This window comes from Otolemur garnettii, unplaced genomic scaffold, assembly GCF_000181295.1.
Source record: "Otolemur garnettii isolate 467f Iridium unplaced genomic scaffold, OtoGar3 scaffold00017, whole genome shotgun sequence".
Lineage (NCBI taxonomy): Eukaryota > Metazoa > Chordata > Mammalia > Primates > Galagidae > Otolemur > Otolemur garnettii.
The window spans coordinates 2,288,613-2,308,396 of record NW_003852412.1 but is presented as its reverse complement, the minus strand read 5'-3'; the positions used below and the strand labels follow the sequence as shown (position 1 = coordinate 2,308,396).

The 19,784-nt window shown below is 39.4% G+C and overlaps 1 protein-coding gene across 5 annotated transcripts in view; it reads right to left on the bottom strand.

The window, feature by feature from the left end:
• Nucleotides 1–19,784, bottom strand: part of ERBIN (erbb2 interacting protein) — a 155,276-nt gene that overhangs the window by 95,121 nt on the left and 40,371 nt on the right. For 3 of the 5 annotated variants that reach the window (XM_003785877.3, XM_003785876.3, XM_003785878.3), the window contains exon 2: nucleotides 1,894–1,941. The gene's annotated coding sequence lies outside the window, so the exon portion shown is untranslated. Of the gene's footprint in view, nucleotides 1–1,893; nucleotides 1,942–5,279; nucleotides 5,382–12,376; nucleotides 12,406–19,784 lie in introns of those variants that run through there. The other 2 variants (XM_023510870.1, XM_023510869.1) reach the window with 2 other exon arrangements.

The following is a 19,784-nucleotide window of genomic DNA, read 5'->3' as shown; positions in this document are numbered from 1 at the left end:
AGTATGGGGCTTTCACATGCAATCCGAAATGCTTCCATCAAACTGATCAACAGAGCCTTCATGTCATTTTCTCAGTTATTGTTTTAAAACGTTCACTTTCTACTCTTAGAAAGATTCACTTGTACCCCTGTAAGATAAACTTCAGAAGTGAACCTCAAACTCTTGGGCTTAAGCAATTCTCTTGCCTCAGCCTCCCAAGTAGCTGGAACTACAGGCATCTGCCACAACGCCTGGCTATATTTTGGTTGTAGTTTGTCACTGCTATTCGGCAGGCTGGATTCGAACCCGCCAGCTCCAGTGTTATGTGGCTGGCACTCTAGCTGCTGAACTACAGGTGCCAACCTGATATGCTAAGTTCTTTAGATAATAAACTATATGCATATTCTTATTTCATCCTCACTACAACTTTCTACCATTTTTCTATAAAGAAACTGAGTTTTAGTTTTGTACTCCCTTTTTTGTAAAGAGATGGTGCATCTTACTATGATGTCCAAACTGGTCTCAAACCACTGGGCTCAAGAAATCCTCCTGTCTAGGAGTTCCAAGTAGCTAGAACTACTGCTTTTTTATATTGCTTCTCAACACAGAATGATATTTTAAACCGATACCTGAACTAAAGTTCTCAAAGCAATTCAGGTATCAGTTGGTCTTTGCTACATACTTTACACTTTTCCTTCAAGATTTACAAAAACAAACTTTAGTGTCAGACATCAAATGTTTCCATCTAAAATCTCTGGCAACAAACATACAGAAAAGTTTACCAAATACAAACATTACCTACGTTTACATTAAGGCATGTTTAACTGAAAAAATAAACAGTTCATCTAATAAATAAGAACACTTTAATTGCTAAAGGAGATTTTAGCTTATACTTACATGCTTATGAAATCATTTTTTAAATTTTAAAAATGAATACAACACTTCTTGTTCTAGGTATTTTAGGAATACAACTGAGTTAGGAGGACACTTTAAGAATAGGAAAGAATTCTATCTACTCTGTCCAATATGGTAGCCGCCTCTAGATATGTGGCTATTTAAACTTAAAAGTTAAGTAAAATCAAAAATTCAGTTTCACAGTCACACTAAGCACACTTATTATAAATGCTCAATAGCCACCTGTAACTAGTAGCTACCATATTAAAGAAGTATACACTGTAACTAGTAGCTACCACCTTGAAGAAGTAAAAAGTATTTAGTATACACTACATGTAGAAGTCCTGTATACTAAAAACTGCTGATTGCTAAATAAAGGAAGGGGACCTTAATCCCTGAGGGAAGAGGAAGAAGGAACTATTATGAAAAAGATGTAAATGAGTAACACGCCCCCCCCCCAAGAAATCCTCCCATGGGGGGGGGGCCTGTGGCTCAAGGGAGTAGGGCACCAACCCCATATGCTGGAGGTGGTAGGTTCAAACCCAGCCCCCGCCAAGAAATGCAAAAAAAAAAGAAATCCTCCCATAATGATACAAGAAAATACTCCAAAAAGCTTCTTCTAACCTGGTCTAAACAGGAAGTGATCAACATGGCTGAAATTTAGGGATATGATACTTTATAAACTACAAGTGACAAAGTAAACCTAAGAATCTTTTCATCACGGGTGGAGCCTGTGGCTTAGTGGGTGGGGCACCGGCCCCATATACTGAGGGTGGTGGGTTCAAACCTGACCCCAGCCAAACTGCAACAAAAAATAGCCAGCATTGTGGTGGGCACCTGTAGTCCCAGCTATTCAGGAGGCTGAGGCAAGAGAATCACCTAAGCCCAAGAGTTGGAGCTTGCTGTGAGCTGTGACAGCACAGCACTCTACTAAGGGCGACAAAGACTCCGTCTCAAAAAAAAAAAAAAAAAAAAGAATAAATCAAAAACTTTCTACCAAAAGAAATTAAAGCTACTTACCACTGGGTTGAATTTATCTCCCTGATGTTCCTTAATTGAGCCAACATTCTGTGGAAAACAAAGAGAACCAAACTTAACAATAAAAATGGATCTTTATGACTGTAAGATAATTTCTAATTTACATCAAAAACTAAATTGAACTTCTCAAAAACTGACCATTATAAACTGGAAATAGCATAACAAAAGATTAGCTTCTTAAAAACACACATGGGGGCTCGGTGCCTGTGGCTCAAGTGGCTAAGGCGCCAGCCACATACACCCAAGGTGGCAGATTCGAATCCAGCCTGGGCCCGCCAAACAACAATGACGGCTACAACCAAAAAATAGCCAGGCATTTGGGCGGGCGCCTGTGGTCCCAGCTACTTGGGAGGCTGAGGCAGGAGACTCACTCAAGCCCGGGAGTTAGAGGTTGCTGTGAGCTATGATGCCAAAACACTCTACCCAGGGGGACAGCTTGAGGCTTCTGTCTCAAAAAAAAAAAAAAAAAAACCACATATGGGTGCATGTGCACACACACACACACACACACACACATTTGCCAGCTTCTAAGAATAAATGACTAGCTTTTTAACAAGTAGGTTGTTCATACACTTGTAAACTACTGAGAGCTCCATCATATCCAAAAATACCTTTCCAGAAACAATTTTTTAAAAAATATCTTTCCATACACCACTAAAATGCCTGTTATTTGAATTTACTGAGAAGTAACAAAAAATTTTTCATAAATGCTAGTCACCAATTATAATTAAATTTTGTAGTTTTCTGATGGTTCTATGTGTCAGGCACTATTAATCACTTATGGGATTTATTTTCCCCTTTAAGAATCTTGACTGTTCAGGATGGTGATAGGCCCAGCTCAATATTCACTTTTGTATTTTCCACATGTGGAGAGGTGGACAGGGTATAAGTGACACAGTGAAGATCAAAGATGTGTACTCTGAAGTCTGCTTTGGAAGTGGTATAGGGAATAATTCTGGGAAAGCATTTGCTTTCCTGATAAATGGGAACAAATGTGTCTAACATCACTACTCTCTCACTTTTCTGGCCTTAAATCTATACATGATGTCTACTGCTGAACAATCATCCTATTACCTTAAGTCAATAACCCTGAGGATTTAAAACTAACCAATAAATAAGACTGACAGGAAAAAAAATGTACTGGAGGTCTCAAACAGCATTGCTTAGCAGCTGTACCAATGCTAATTACTATCTACTTCTGGATTTCTTATTATGTAAAAAAACTATTACAAATCCTGTTGTTTGCTTAAACCACTGCTAGGTTTTCTGTACTTAGAGCCAGCACATTTCAAAATGAAACAGCCTAAAACCCCAAACCACGGTCTTAATAAAAAGTATACAGGCCAGGTAAAGTGGCTCACACCTGTAATACAAGTACTCTGGGAAGCCCAGTCAGGTGGACTACCTGAGCTCATGAGTTCAAGAACAGCCTGAGCAAGAGCAAGACCCCGTCTCTAAAAATAGCCGGGTGTTGTGGCAGGCGCCTGTAGTCCCAGCTACTTGGGAGGCTAAGGCTAGAGGATCTTTGAGTCCAAGAGTGGGAGGTTGCTGAGAGTTATGACACCACAACACTCTACTGGGGGCAACAAAGTGAGACTCTGTCTCAAAAAAAAATTAAGAAGTACATTCATCATAAATAATCTTTTTCTTAAAAATTCAGAGTAGGCTTGTTACCCATACCACAGTGGTTACAGTGCCAGCCACATACGCCGAGGCTGGAGGGCATGAAACCGGCCCAGGCCAACTAAGCAACAATGACAACTGCAACAAAAAATAACCAGGCGTTGTGGCCAGTGCCTTGTAGTCCCAGCTACTTGGGAGGCTGAAGCAAGAGAATCACTGAAGCCCAAGAGTTTGAAGATGCTGTAAGCTGTGACACCATAGCACTCTACCCAGGGTGACAGCTTGAGACTCTGTCTCAAAAAATAATAATCATAATCATAAAAAAGTAAAATACTCTAAGAACCAAGTGATTCTGACTACATACAGCAATATACTATACTAAGCAGGTATGTGTTTCTCCTCCCATCTTAAAATCATCTCTCTCTATAGCTGCCAACCTATTGCTCTGCTCTCTTTTACAGCAAAATTCCTCAAAAAAGTTGTCCATATTCACTGTCTTAAAATTATTCTATCAGTTGTTCTTAAATCCACTCCAATCATACTTTTGTCCCCATATTTCAATGAAAATTGTTCTTCAAAGGTCACCAGCAAGTCAGGCGCACTGGCTCATGACTGTAATTAATCCTAGCATTCTGGGAGGCTGAGGTCGGCAGATTACTTGACTAGCCCGAACAAGAGCAAGACTTTTCTACTAAAAACGGAAAAACTAGCTGAACATGGTGGATACACCTCTAGTCCTAGCCACTGGGGAGGCCGAGGCAAGAGGATGACTTGAGCCTAAGCATCTGAGGTTGCTATGATCTATGGTGTCATGGCACTCTACCCAGAGTTACAGAGTTAAATACTGTCTCAAACAAAACAAACCAAAAAGCCCATAAAGGCCTCCAAAACAAACAAAACCCAGAAAGGTCACCAGCAGTGTGCACACTGCTAAATCCAAAAGACAATCTAATTCACATCTCATTTGCCTTATCAGCAGCATCACTTCCCTTTCCCTATACAAATTTTTTTTTTTCTTTTTTTTTTTTTTTTTTTGTGACAGAGCCTCAAGCTGTCACCCTGGGTAGAGTGCCGTGGCCTCACAGCTCACAGCAACCTCCAACTCTGGGCTCAAGCCTGCCTCCGCCTCCCAAGTAGCTGGGACCACACGTGCCCGCCACAACGCCCAGCTATTTTTTGGTTGCAGCCATCATTGTTGTTTGGCAGGCCTGGGCTGGATTCGAACCCGCCACCTTAGGTGTATGTGGCTGGCACCTTAGCCACCTGAGCCACAGGCGCCGAGCCTACAAATTTTCTTTACTTAGCTTCCAAAACACCATACATCCTTCTATAGTTTTATACTTATACCACTGGTCATATTTCAGTCTCCTTTGCTAGTTGCTCCTCTTTATGTCACCTTTTTATTTTATTAGGGGTAGAGTGGGTAGGGACACACACACAGGGTCTTGCTCTGTTACCCAAGGTAGAATGTAACACTGTCATCATAGCTCAGTGCCACCTCCTCCAAATCCTGGGCTTCACGATCCTCCTGCTTCACCTTCCTGAGTAGCTGGGACCACAGGAACATATACCACCATACCTAGCTAAATTCTCTTTTTTTGTTTATTTATTTGTTTCCTGCAGAGATGAGGTCTCTCTCATAATCTGGTTGGTCCTGAATTCCTGGCCTCAAGCAATCCTCCCATCTCAGCCTCCCAAACCACCAAGATTACAGGCATAAGCTGCCACACTCAGCCCACACCAACCTTTTAACACATTCTATTGAAAACACAACAAAGATCTTGGCCTTCTTTTCTATATATACTCATATCCTTGGCGACTATCTAGTATCAATTCTTTTTTTTGTTTATTTGTTTTCTTTTTGAGATAGAATTTGTTTTCTTTTTGTTGCCCTCAGTACAGAGATATAACAGTATAAATAAAAAGTATCTTTAAAAGAATTTAAAATTTCTAAGTTCCATGGAATAGTGATGTTTTATTATGCAACTTTCTACAAAACCATAAATCATAAAATTTTCTCAAGAAATAGGAAATATTTAATTATATTAACAAATTATGTTTGTCAAAATTACTTCTCCAGAAGACCCAAGTGCTTGCAAACTTTCAGAGTATGAAATTTGATCACAAGGTTTGAGACTCACAAGAAACATGGAAAATCTCAAATTTAATGTAACTCCAATATCAAGACCTCTCAAAGTCAATGTAGAGTGAACACATAACATTCAGAATCAAGAATATATCAAAAACCCCAGCAGTTTAGGAGGCAAAGACAGGTGGATGGCTTGAGGCCATGAGCGGGCTTCATAGACCAGCCTGGACAATGTAACAAGACACTGCATGTACAAAAAAAAAATTAAAATTAGGCGATGTCTGTAGCTTAGTCAGCAAGGGAGCTGGTCACATATACCTAGGGTAGCAGGTTTGAACCCAGCCTGGGTCTGCTGACAACTGCAACAAAAAAATAGCCGGGCATTGTGGCAGGCACCTGTAGTCCCAGCTACTTGGGAGGCTGAGGCAAGGGATTTGTTGAGCCCAAGAGTTTGAGGTTGCTGTGAGCTGTGATGCCACGGCATTCTACCCAGGGCAACAGTTTGAGACTCTGTCTCAAAAATAAAATAAAATAAAATAAAATTAGCCAGTTATGTGGTACATGCCAGCAATCCCAGATACCCAGGAGGTTGAGACAGGAGGATTGCTCAAGCCCAGGAATTTAAGGCTGTGGTAAGCTAAAATTGTACCACTGTACCCCAGGCTGGGTGACAGAATGAGACTCAATCTCTTAAAAAGAAAAAAAAAGGGCAGCGCCTGTGGCTCAGTGGGTAGGGCGCCGGCCCCATATACCGAGGGTAGCAGGTTCAAACCCAACCCTGGCCAAACTGCAACAAAAAAATAGCCAGGCATTGTAGCAGGTGCTTGTAGTCCCAGCTACTCGGGAGGCTGAGGCAAGAGAATTCGCCTAAGCCCAAGGAGTTGGAGGTTGCCGTGAGCTGTGACACCATAACACTCTACTGAGGGTTAATAAGTGAAAGGCTGTCTCAAAAAAAATAAAGAAAGAAAGAATACTTAAAAAATTAAAAACTAACTGTATAGAAGCAACTCAAATACAATAATAAAACATGACTAAGTCATATTTTTTAATTAACAAAAATCTTAGTAAATTAGAAAAAGAATATTTCCTAATAAACTATCAGTGTCATGCTCAAGAATAAAACTAACATTCCCATTAAAAATAATATTAGCACTGTCAAACAAGTGACAACCCACCGAATGGGAGAAAATATTTGTAAATCATGTATCTGATAACAGACTTGTATTTAGACTTCATATACAACTCTTAAAACTCAACAATAAAAAGACAAAAAACAAAACTTAAAAATTGGCAAAGATTTGTTTGGGTATTTTTAATGTTTTTGGGGGAGTTTTTTAGAGTCTCACTCTGTCACCCTTGGTAGACTGGTATGGTGTCACACCTCACAGCAACCTGAAACTCTTAGGCTTAAGTAATCAATCCTCTTGCCCTAGCCTCTGGAGTGGCTAGGATCATAGGCACCCCCCACAATAGGGGGATATTTTGTAGAGACGGGGTCTTGCTCTTGCTCAGGTTGGTCTTAAACTCCTGAGCTCAAGCAATCCAACCCCTATGGCCTCCCAGAGTTCTAGGATTCTAAGTGTGAGCCCCTAAGCCCGGCCTAGGCAAGGGATTTGAATGGGCATTTCTCCAAACATAAAGGTAGTACCAAAAAGCAGATAAAGAAGCTAAAATTAGTCATTAGGAAAATAGAAGTCAAAACCACAATGATACATATACATTTTATACTCACTAGGTTGGCCATCAAGACAGGCAATAACAAGGTGGGAGAATATGAAAAAACAAACTCAAATGCTGCTGATGGGAATGTAAAATGGTACAGCCACTTTGGAAAGTAGGTTGGCAGTTTTTCCAAAAAGTTAAACATAGATTCCATATGACCCCCAAATTTCACTCCTGAATACATAACCAGGAAGTTTGTAAACACGTGGTTTCATGTGTTTAACTAATGACTACAACAGCATTATTCACAGTGACCAAAAAGTGGGAACAACCCAAATGTCAATCAGCTAATGAATAGATAAATAAAATGTAATATAATCTATGTGGTGGAATATTATTCAGCTATTAAAAAGGATGGACTACAAAACAACATGAACGAACTTTGGAAACATGCTATGTTAAAAGTGGCTACACAAAAGGTCACATATTATATCATTTCATTTTTACGAAACATCAGAAATATGCAAATACACAGAGACAGAAAGTAGGTTAGTGGTTGCCAGAATCTATGTGCAGAAGAGAGTGAGTGCTAAGGAGTACAGGAGTTATTTTTGAAAAACTAATAAAAATGTTTTGGAATTAGATAGTAAAGACTGGTACACAATTTTGTAAATACTATATACTAAAACTACTTATTCATATATTATAAAATGGTAAATTTTATTATGACATGTGCATTATACTTGAATTGAAAAATGCCTTTAAAAGAATAACATTAGAGACACCAGTTAATGCCACTTTTATATATCAACACAATAGATTCCAAACTGGTTTCCTAATTCGATTTAGTTGGCCCCTGATCTTTTCCTTAAAAATCATTTATTTTGTGCGGTGCAATGGTTCACAACTGTAGTCTTAGCACTCTGACAGGTTTGGTGGATTGCTTGAGCTCAGGAACTTGAAACCAGCCTGTCACCACTAAAAATAAAAAAACTAGGCAGGCATTGTAACACACACCTGCAGTCCCAGCAACTCAGGAGGCTGGGGCAAGAGCCCAAGAGTCTGAGGTTGCTGTGAGGTACAATCAAGGTGGCATCCTACCCAGAGCAACAGAGTAAGACTCACGTCTCAAAAAAAAAAAAAAATCATTTATTTTACTATTACTCTTTTCCCTTTAAAAACTCAAAATATATTATTTAATCCCCAAACCTCAATAATCCTCAATTTACCTTTATACAACTTTACTACTAAATCAAATCACCTTTGCTCAGGCGAAGCCTTTTGCCTTACCACAGACCCCTGCCCATGTCAATGTATTAATTACTTCTTTAGTTCTCTTTAAATGGCATTTTAAATGAAGCTGACTATAAATAAAATGTTTTTATGCAGTGCACCCCATGCCCTAGAAACTGAGCCAGATCTGTTGAAAAGCATGACCTGATTTGAGAATCTAAGACGTGAGAGGCCTAGTACAATTCCATCATTAGTTATTTCTTGTGAACCCCTTTTCAAATAACCTCTGTTAAAATACAAATATATGAGGAAAACTCTCATTTCTTAAGGTGAATTTCTCTGTAAGTTTTTTCTCCTAAATTGAAGTGAAAGAGATAAAGGAACCAGAAGAAACAACAGAAAAAAGGTAGAAATTAGCAAAACAATGAGGCCAGCTTGAAATCTTTATTCCTCTTCCTTCCCCCCCCCAAAACTACTAGTGTTTGTTTCAGGTTAATTTAGGCTAGATTGAATAGAACATCACAAAACTTCCAAAGAAAGTTAGATCACTCTCAACACCTTACTACAGAAGAATTTTTAAAGGCTAATTATTAACACTTATAAGTAAAGCTTTAAAGTACCACCACTTGCTGAAAATCTTATCTTTAAAAAGTTGAACTTTTAGTAGAAATCAGATCTGTTTTACGCACAAAAATCCATAATCTTGCGGCAGCGCCTGTGGCTCAAAGGAGTAGGGCGCCGGCCCCATATGCCGGAGGTGGAGGGTTCAAACCCAGCCCCTGCCAAAAACTGAAAAAAAAAAAAAAATAATAATCCATAATCTTATTAAACTATCCCAAACATCCCTAAGGGCTGAAGATACAGTTGTGTTGTATCACAGATATAGAGAGGAAAAGAAAAACAAAACTTAAGCTTCTACTAATCAAACTTTATATTAATATTACTTTTAAAAAATAAATATTCTTTAAATTTCCCAGTAGAAACTGCTGAGTGATTAGTGTCGGGTTAATTTACAAACGTTGAACTTTGACATTCCTCTAAGTTAGGTATTTTATGGGTGCTGAAATATAAACAAAGACTACAGAGTGGTTTTTGGGGGGGGTTTTTGGTTTTTTTTTTTTTTTTTTGCAGAGACAGCCCTCTACAAGGACCATGACAGCACACTGCTCACAGCTACCTCCAACTCCTGGGGTTAGGCAGTTCTCCAGCCTCAGCCTTCAGAGCAGCTGGGACTACAGGCGCCCGCCAGAACGCCTGGCTATTTTTTTGTTGCAGTTAGGCCAGGGCCAGGTTTGAACCCACCACCCTCAATATATGGGGCTAGCACCCTACCCATTGAGCCACAGACACCGCCCCACAGAGTGGTTCTGAATGAATGCTAGGACACCTTACTTAGGTAGGGAAAAATGTCAAGGACCCTCATAATAATAACTCTATCTTCAAAATTCCTGTTGAGAAAACTTATCTGCATGTGACCTTTTGGTTTTGCTGCAATAAAATTCCATGGCCCATGGGTAGGAAACATTCTAAATTTTCAATACTGAGACTATAGCAAGATGGACAATATAACAAAAAAATGACAGCAAACTCCTTTAGAATAGCCTCCCAATTCACAATGACTATTCCTGTCTATGAGAAAAGGTGACCACAAATCCATAATGTACCTTCATGTAAACTTTAAAACCACATCCCTGTGGATATACGGCTTGGCAAGCAGTGTGTGCAATAAGCAACCTATACAATACAATAGCACTGCTTTGAGGATTATTCTTCCATTTGAAAAGGGTGGCCTGCTAAAATCTATTTTAGTACCAGGTAACATTGCCCATTTACTTGTGTAGATTGGGAAAAGGGATGGGCACCTGACTCAAGTTAGTCAATCATTTTCTCTCTCCCAAGGACATGTGAGACAGAAAAATAGCAAGTCTGTCTCCTTATTTAGAGGAACTGTATGTGTATCTGAAGCCAGAATCAGTGGAGTTGCTGCCTTCTACCATGAGGACACAGAAACAGAACACTGATCTGAAGAAAAAAAGAGTCACGGTCCTGAGTTCCTGAGGACTTGCAGTCACTTGGTTCTAATTTCTTTCTGAGGCTAATTGCATTCTAGCTCTTGCATGGCCATGAAACACTGATTTATCCTTATTATTACCCTATTTTTACAAGTTTCTGTTACTTTCATCCAAGAGTTCTTATTAATATACTTCACTTATACCAAAGGTTCTGAGCTGAAAACCTGGAAGTTTAAATAAGAGAAAAATCAAATATAAATACTATCAACAATTATTCTGCAAATCACCATCTCCATCTTCCCATCCATCCTCCAGGGCTCAATAACTTTTCTTTTAAAAAGGGAACTTTGAAAAAAAAAAATACATAAATAAGTAAGAAAGGGAATGTTGTTCCAAAGTTGAGATCTAAACTTGAAGACTTGACACAACACAGACAACATTGAAAAAAACAGTGACACACAAAAAAGATATTATCTACAATCATCAGAGTCATTTCTAGTCAGCTGACTCTGACTTCTTCATTGCACCTTAACTAGTTTAGAGCCATTGCCAAAGGTATTAGAGCTCATGGACACAAAAAAGTCACCACAAATGGGCAGGGCAAGGTGGCTCACGCCTACAATCCTAGCACTCTCAGAGATCGAGGCAGATGGACTGCTTGAGCTGGAGTTCAGAACAGCCTGGGCAAGACTGAGACCCTGTCCCTGCTAAAAAAAAAAATAATAATAATAGAAAAATTAACCAGGCATGGAAGTGGGTGCCTGTAGTCAAAGCTACTCGGGAGGCTGAGGCAAGTGCATCACTTGAGCCAAGAGTTTGAGGTTGCTGTGAGCTAAGGCATTATCAGGGCACTCTACTCTGGGTGACAGAGTAAGACTATGTCTCAAAAAATAAATAAATAAAATCACAAATACAATCAGAGTAATGTTGAATGACTACATTTGGCTTTCTTGATGCTAAAGACAATTATAATACTATAAACATGACAGAAAAAAAAACTTGCTGAGTTACTAGGTGCTGAGCTCATGTGTAGCACTTCCTGCCTCAAGGAGTTTCTAATTCTAGATGAAACATGATAACAAATAATCATAATATATTAATAATATATCTGTCAAAAATAACACAAAGTTACAAATTTGGAAAAAAGGAGACCTGAATAGTCCGATGGTGAGGAAAAAGAGTCTACCAGGACAGAACACTATATAAAAATTAGTGTTGTTAGCAGATCAAATTAGGTAAGTGGGGTAGATTTTGAAATACATAGGAAAGAGGTAAGGATCGGTCAGCAGAAGGCCAGAACTTAAAAGCTTTGACTATCATGCTAAGTAATGTGAACTTTGTAAGCAGCAGTTTGTAAAAGACTTAAAAATGCCAAAGAAGGCCAGGCACAGTAGCTCACCTCTATAATTCTAGTACTCTGGGAGGCCAAGGTGGGTGGACTGCCTGAGCCCAGGAGTTGGACACCAGCCTAAGCTAGAGCAAGACCCCATCTCTAAAATAGCCAGGCTTTGTGGAGGGTGCCTGTAGTCCCAGCTGCTGGGAGGCTGAGGCAAGAGGATCACTTGAGCCCAACAGTTAGAGGTTGCTGTGAGCTATGATGCCATGGCAGGGTGACAAAGGGAGACTCTGTCCCAAAAAAGAAAAAGCAAAAGAGTAACAGTCCAATTTAAGTTTAGGTAGATCATTTGGTTATTAGCATTGTGGCACTAGAAACAATACTGTTATTATTTATAAAACATGAGGGGAATGTATGTTAGTATCTTACACTCATGCTTTTAAAATCACACACAAATAGTAAGTCAAAAGCAAGAAAAAAAGAGATATTTGGCAAAAATTTATTCATTACCTATTGCATGCCAGACATGTTCAAGTATCAAATCTTTATAACATCTCTGTAGCTGATCACACCTGTACTCTACAGAAAAGATAAAAACCAAGATTATGATGACAGAGTTCAGACTAGAATCCAGTTTTCCTGACTTTAAAATTCACTGTTGTTCCCTTTTAACATCTCTCACTGCCTAGTTTAATAAACAAAATTCAATAATATTTTGGCTCGGTGCCCATAGCTCATGGTTAGGGTGCCGGCCACATACACAGGGGCTGGCAGGTTCAAACCAGGCCTGGGCCTGCTAAATAACGACAACTACAAGAACAACGAAAATAGCCAAGCATTGTGGCAGGCACCTGTGGTGCCACAGCACTCTACCCAGGGGGACAGCTTTGAGGCTCTGTCTCTAAAAAAAAAAAAAAAGAAATTTTATATATATTATTCATTCTCACAGGTACACTGTTTTTACTTTTTTTTTTTTGTTTTATTTGGTGTTGGATGAGTGTGACATTACTGGAGTGCTTGTTCTCACATTAGCTTTTTTTTTAAATTGACAATTTCACATTAGGTTGATACTATTATTCATTTACCTTCATTTAAGAAGGGACAAAGCCTCTGAATTATATCTCCTCTCTTATTTGAAACAAAGATTTGGGAAAACAAAAGGGTCACATCATTCATTTTATAGACACTTAGCTATATATAATCTCTCCCAAAATTAAAGTAAACTCAAAATAAAAGTAATAAATGTTTCTGCCGACCCTCCTTCTTCACTCAGTAAATATAGGTCAGACACAGTTCACTGATGATGTCACTTTTCCTTTCCACAAAGCCTCCCACAATCTGATAACTGTGTCTTGCTGAATGCTACTCTAGTGTTTAGATACATTTTTCATACAAGAGAGGCACTGAACACAAGCCAAACACACCTTATTTGATATTCAGTGGAAGGAACGGTGACCTTTTCCGTTAACCTAAAGAAAATCCTGGTTGCTGCTTAGATTGTATGATGGTCTCCATGGTAACATCTTCCACATTCACTGACTTTAGAACTTACTTAATCCCTAACTAATGAAATGCAACTATTTTGTAGGATGAGGTGTGTATAGTAGTTTTAACATTTCCACAAATTCTCTTACACTTCTCCCCTCAAGAGGGGAATTGTTTTTCTCCTCTAATGGACTAGGGGCTGGTCTTAAAGACCTGCTTTTTACAAATGAAATACACACAACAGAAGAGATGCTATATGACCTCAAAATTTAGGCTAAAAAAGGTAACACAGTTTCCATTTAGGCCTCTGCCCTTTTCCCTTCATTTACTTGCCCTGGGAACCCAGCTACCTGCTGCAAGGAAACCCCCCCCCCCAAATTTTTTTTTTTAATTTGCAGTTTTTGGCTGGGGCCGGGTTTGAACCTGCCACCTCCGGTATATGGGCCCAACACCCTACTCCTTTGAGCCACAGGCACTGCTCAGAAACCCAAATCCTAAGAGGCCATATATAGGGCCTCTGGCTCACAGTCTCTAACCAACAGGCACAGATCAGCCAACAGACATGAAAGAAGAGCAGCTCCAGCAACCACCTAACTGCAACCACAAGAGAACGTGAGCAAGAATCAACTAAGTCCAGTCAAGCCCTAGAACTCTGATAGGTAATGAAAATGACTCTTCTTGCTTTATATCACTAACTCAACAGATAATGAAATATGTAGTCAGATTAAGTTAAGATATCCTTATTAGGAGAAACACAGTTGTGTGTTGCTTAATGATGGGATTATGTCAGGCTATTCTTTCATTGTGCAAATATTAGAGACTAAACTTACACAAACCTAGATGGGATAGCCTACTCTCCACTTGGGATACAAACCTGTACAGCATGTTACTGTGCCGAATAATTAAGAGGACTGTAACCAATGGTTAAGTATTTGTGTATCTAAATGTAACTAAACACAAAAAAGGTACACTATAAAAGACAAAAAATGGTACACTAATATAGGTAACTAACCATGAACGGAGCTTGCAGGACTGGAAACTGCGCTGGGTCCTTCAGTGAGTGAGTGGTGAGTGAATATGAAGGCCTAGGACATTACTGTAACTATGCAGACTTTATGAAGGCTGTACTCTTAGGCTACGCTGATTTATAATTTATAAAGGGGATATTATTTCTTCAATATTAAACCTTAGCTTACTGTAATCTTTTTTATTTTATAAACTTTCTTTTTTTAACTTTTAACTCTTCTGTACCAACATTTAGCTTAAAATATAAACACACTGTAGTACTATACCAAAATTTTTTTCTTTTCTTTTTTTTTTTTTAAAGATAGGGTAATGAGACTCAGTGCCTGTGGCTCAAGTGGCTAAGGTGCCAGCCACATACACCTAAGCTGACGGGTTTGAATCCAGCCCGGGCCCGCCAAACAACAATGATGGCTGCAACCAAAAAATAGTTGGGCGTTGTGGCGGGCGCCTGTGGTCCCAGCTACTTGGGAGGCTGAGGCAGTAGACTCGCTTGAGCCTAGGCGTTGGAGGTTGCTGTGAGCTGCAATGCCACAGCACTCTACCTTTGGGGGATAGCTTGAGGCTCTGTCTCAAAAAAAAAAAAAAAAAGACTCACGCATAAGCCTTACACACTCAGGATCATCAGTATCACTGTCTTCCACTTCCATAACTTATCCCACTGAAGTCTTTCAAAGGCAGTTAATAGGTATGGAGCTGCCTCTCTTAGGAGGCTCAGCACCTGTAGCTCAGCAGCTAGCATCTCAGTCATATAAGAGCTGGCGGGTTTGAACCCATCCAGGGTCTGCCAAACAACAATGACAACTACAACCAAAAAATAGCCAGGTGTTGTGGCAGGAGCCTGTAGTCCCAGCTACTGGGGAGGCTGAGGCAAGAGAATCGCTTAAGCTCAAGAGTTTAAGGTTGCTGTGAGCTAAGATGCCATGGCACTCTACGGAGGGTGATATAGTGAGACTCTCTCTCAAAGAAAAAAAAAAAAAAAAGAATACAGTCTTCCTTCTTTCCTCTGACAAATTATATATTCATTAAAGACCAGATTTCAATAATCTTAATCAAATGAGTAATTTTTTTTTTTTTTTGCAGTTTCTGGCCTGGGCTGAGTTTGAACCCACGACCTCCAGCATATGGGGCCACAGGCACCTCCCCAAATGAGTAATCTTATTCACAATTAACTTCAGTAATCAGAATTACCTAAGGATTATACTAGATAGCCAAACTATATTGCCTACATTCCACAGCACAGTGGTTACGGCACCAGCCACATACAACAAGGCTGGTGGGTTCAAACCCAGCCTGGGCCTCCTAAATAACAATGACAACTGCAACAAAAAAATGGCATGGCGCTATGGCGGGTGCCGGTAGTCCCAGTTACTTGGGAGACTGAGACAAGAGGATCACTTGAGCCCAAGAGTTGGAGGTTACTATGAGGTATGATGTCACAGCACTTTACAGACAGTGACAAGTGAGACTGTCTCCAAAAAAAACAAAAATTTTTTTTTACTACCAAATACAACTTATCAAAAGCAAGATCTTCAATCCAGGTACAGCGGCTCATGCCTATAATCCTAACACTTTGGGAGACCAAGGCAGGTAGAGTGCTTGAGCTCACGAGTTCTAGACCAGTCTGAACAAGAGCAAGACCTCTCTACTAAAAACAGAAAAACTAGCTGGGCATTGTGGCAGGCACCTGTAGTCCCAACTACTTGGGAAGGATGAGGCAAGAGGATTACTTGAGCCTAAGAATTTGAGGTTGCTGTGAGCTGCCAGACCACAGCACTCTACCCAGGGCAACAGAGTAAGACTCTGTTCCCCAAAAAAGGGAAAGAAAAAGAGCAATACCTTCATCTGTAAAGTAACTCAGTACATTCCTCATTTATTTTCCCTAAAAATTTCATGTGACATTTCTGTTTGTTTGGAAACAAGATCTCACTCTATTGCCTGGGATAAAGTGCAACTGTGTTGCTCAATGCAACCTCAAACTCCTAGGCTTAGCAATCCTCCTACTTCAACCTCCAGAGTAGTTAAAGGCATGTGCCACCACACCTAGCTAATTTATTTTTTGGTGAGGAGAGAGTAGACATAAGGTCTGAATATTGACCAGGCTGGTCTCAAACATGTGTCCTGAAGTAATCTCCAGCCTCAGCTTCCCACAATCTTACGCTTATAGGCATGAAATCACCATGCCCTACCTCATACTAAATTTTCTAAGGCTCAAAAAGTAAACTCTAGAAATACTTGACTAAGAGCGATAATTTGAGAATTCCATTTGCACAGTCATTACCCACTTTATAGTTGCCTATTTCAATATAAATTAATAGTTTCCAAATAAAAATGCATACATAAAACTATTTTAGAAGACAGCAAAAGGACAAAGTGATTTCTTCACCTTTATTTGGCTGGACCAACATAAGAACTGTTAGGTAACAAAAGCCATTCTAAAATATTTCTAGGTTAATTCTATCTAAAATGTAGCTTTTAAAAAGCAATCAATCACATAATGGGATGTCTGTGAATAATGGAATTATAACCTAATATTAAATGAGACAGATGTACTTTTTGTTGCTTTGAAAAATTAATATTATGACTTATCATCTGGAAAACAAATATAGAGACCTTTAAGTTTAACCAGAAAAATTAGTATCCTATGAACAATCAAGTAAAAATTATAAATTATTTGACTCAAATTGCACAAAAGTAATCCACACAATCAAAGCATCTACACCCCTACAATATTCTGAATTTTTAAAAAAATTACAAATCAGAGTGGCACCTGTGGCTCAAAGGTGTAGGGCACCATACACCAGAGGTGGTGGGTTCAAACCTGGCCCCAGCATCCCCCCCCAAAAAAAATTACAAATCAGAACATTAGAACAAATGAGATGATCTCCTTGTGAATGTTTTAAAATTTTTAAACTGATTTTAATTAGTATTACTAAACCAAACTATGAATGATAAACAATAACAGATTTTAAGTCTGTAATTAAAAGCGCATAGTTTCACAGAGAATTTTACAGTCAAGGGAAAGTAATTTTGCCAGTTTGAGTAATATTTGTTTACCTTCCTAATCTCAAGATGAGCCATATGTTTGAAGAAAACTGTGGGCTTTGGTGAAAATTATTAAAGTAGGCTCAGCGCCTATAGCTCAACCGGCTAGGGCGCCAGCCACGTACACCTAAGGTGGCGGGTTCGAATTCCCACCTGGACCCGCCAAAACAACAATGACGGCTGCAACCAAAAAATAGCTGGGCGTTGTGGCGGACGCCTGTGGTCCCAGCTACTTGGGAGGCAGAGGCAGGAGACTCGCTTGAGCCCAGGAGTTGGAGGTTGCTGTGAGCTGTAACGCCACGGCACTCTACCCAGGGGGACAGCTTGAGGCTCTGTCTCCAAAAAAAAAAAAAAAAAGAAAATTATTAAAGTAGGGGGAAAATAATTCAGGACACCTAACTTCTCAGTATTAAATCTAAAATCATAAATACAAAACACTGCCAATTATGAAATGCCTAAATACAAACATACCTTCATTTAACATAGTATACTCTGAAAAGAAGTGGTAAAAGTCCTAAGCATAATCATAGTGTACAAATTTATTGTTTCTCCTTTCATATTGCTTAAGCACTAATGTTTGGTTTTAGTTACTCCACAGTCAAACTGCATGTCCAAGTGCATGAGCACATATGCGTGCACACACACCCCCACACACAAAAAGATAAATTGTACTTTAAAGCTTAAGTACTGGCTCTGCGCTTGTGGCTCAAGCGGCTAAGGCGCCAGCCACATACACCTAAGGTGGCGAGTTCGAATCCAGCCCGGACCCGCCAAACAACAATAATGGCTGTGACCAAAAAAAATAGCCAGGCGTTGTGGCGGGCGCCTGTGTTCCCAGCTACTTGGGAGGCTGAGGCAGGAGACTTGCTTGAGCCCAGGAGTTGGAGGTTGCTGTGAGCAGTGAAGCCACGGCACTCTACCCAGGGTGACAGCTTGAGGCTCTGTCTCAAAAAAAAAAAAAAAATAGCTTAAGTATTACGGGCAGATTTTGACATTTTTCTAGTTGATTACTAGTTAACTTGTCCAATGTCTGGAAAATAAAATTTTCCAAATGGCAATTAACATAGAAAACAAGAAACACTAATCAAATATTATTTTATGTAAGTTTGGAGGCAGAGTTAGGTCAGGAAGGAAGTCAGTGACCTACAGAAGTTTTGCATTCAAATGTAAAATCATTATTGATTTTCTTTATTCAGATAGTATCTTTGATATATACATTATACAATTACAAGGTAAAACTGCTCTTCCACATAGCTTTTTAAACATATGACATATTCAAGAACTTTAGTAATTACTCTAATAGGCATTTATTGTAGATATTAATTTCAATATATATAATTTATATGAAAGCTTACTTGGAACTTAAAACTCCCTGATCAAATGCCAATTAGCTTTCTGCAATACCAAAAAGATATTCCAAAATATAAGTCACCATAGGAAATCTCATTAGTGGCTTCCCCAGATGATGTCTCCTGCTACCAGCACAGAGACAGTGTCAAAATGGCTTCTTACTCTCAAAATCAGAAAGCACCTTCCCCATCAAAGACACTAGAAATTCATCATCACACAATCTCTAACTCAAACTCGAAAGTAGGAGATGGCAGAATAAGAGAATTGACAAAAATGTCATTAAGAATCATCTTTAATGGCTCGGCGTCTGTGGCTCAAGTGGCTGGGGAGCCAGCCACATACACCTAAGGCGGCGGGTTTGAATCCAGCCTGGGCCCGCCAAACAACAATCACGGCTGCAACCAAAAAACAGCTGGGCATTGTGGCGGGCACCTGTGGTCCCAGCTACTTGGGAGACTGAAGCAGGAGACTTGCTTGAGCCCAGGAGTTGGAGGTTGCTGTGAGCTGTGATGCCACAACACTCTACCCAGGGGGACAGCTTAAGGCTCTGTCAAAAAAAAAAAATCACCTTTTACATTAAAAGATAAAGTTGGTATTTCCTAGTAGAAATAATCCTGGATAGTCTTGGTTAGACTCCCCACAAAACAGAATCTTCATTAATGTCAAGTGCTAACCACCTATCAGTAAGACAGATAAATTCATAATCTTTTATCAAAATTTTTCAGGCCAATAGGTATGTTTCCGAATTTAGAATTTTTAGTTCAGTAGAATATCTTTGCAGGAAAATATAATTTACAAATATTAATTCTAACAAGAAAATGATAAAAATAAATTCTAAAATCATCTTTACATTGTAGTTCAGGATAGGTCAGATTTTATCTATTAAATGAATTAGAAATAAAAGTTCACACCAGGGGTCAGGCTGCACTGCCAGAGGATTTGTTTGCGCATAGCTGGGGCCACCAGCCCTCTGCAGGTATATGCCACCCTACAGGACTACTTTTTTTTTTTTTTT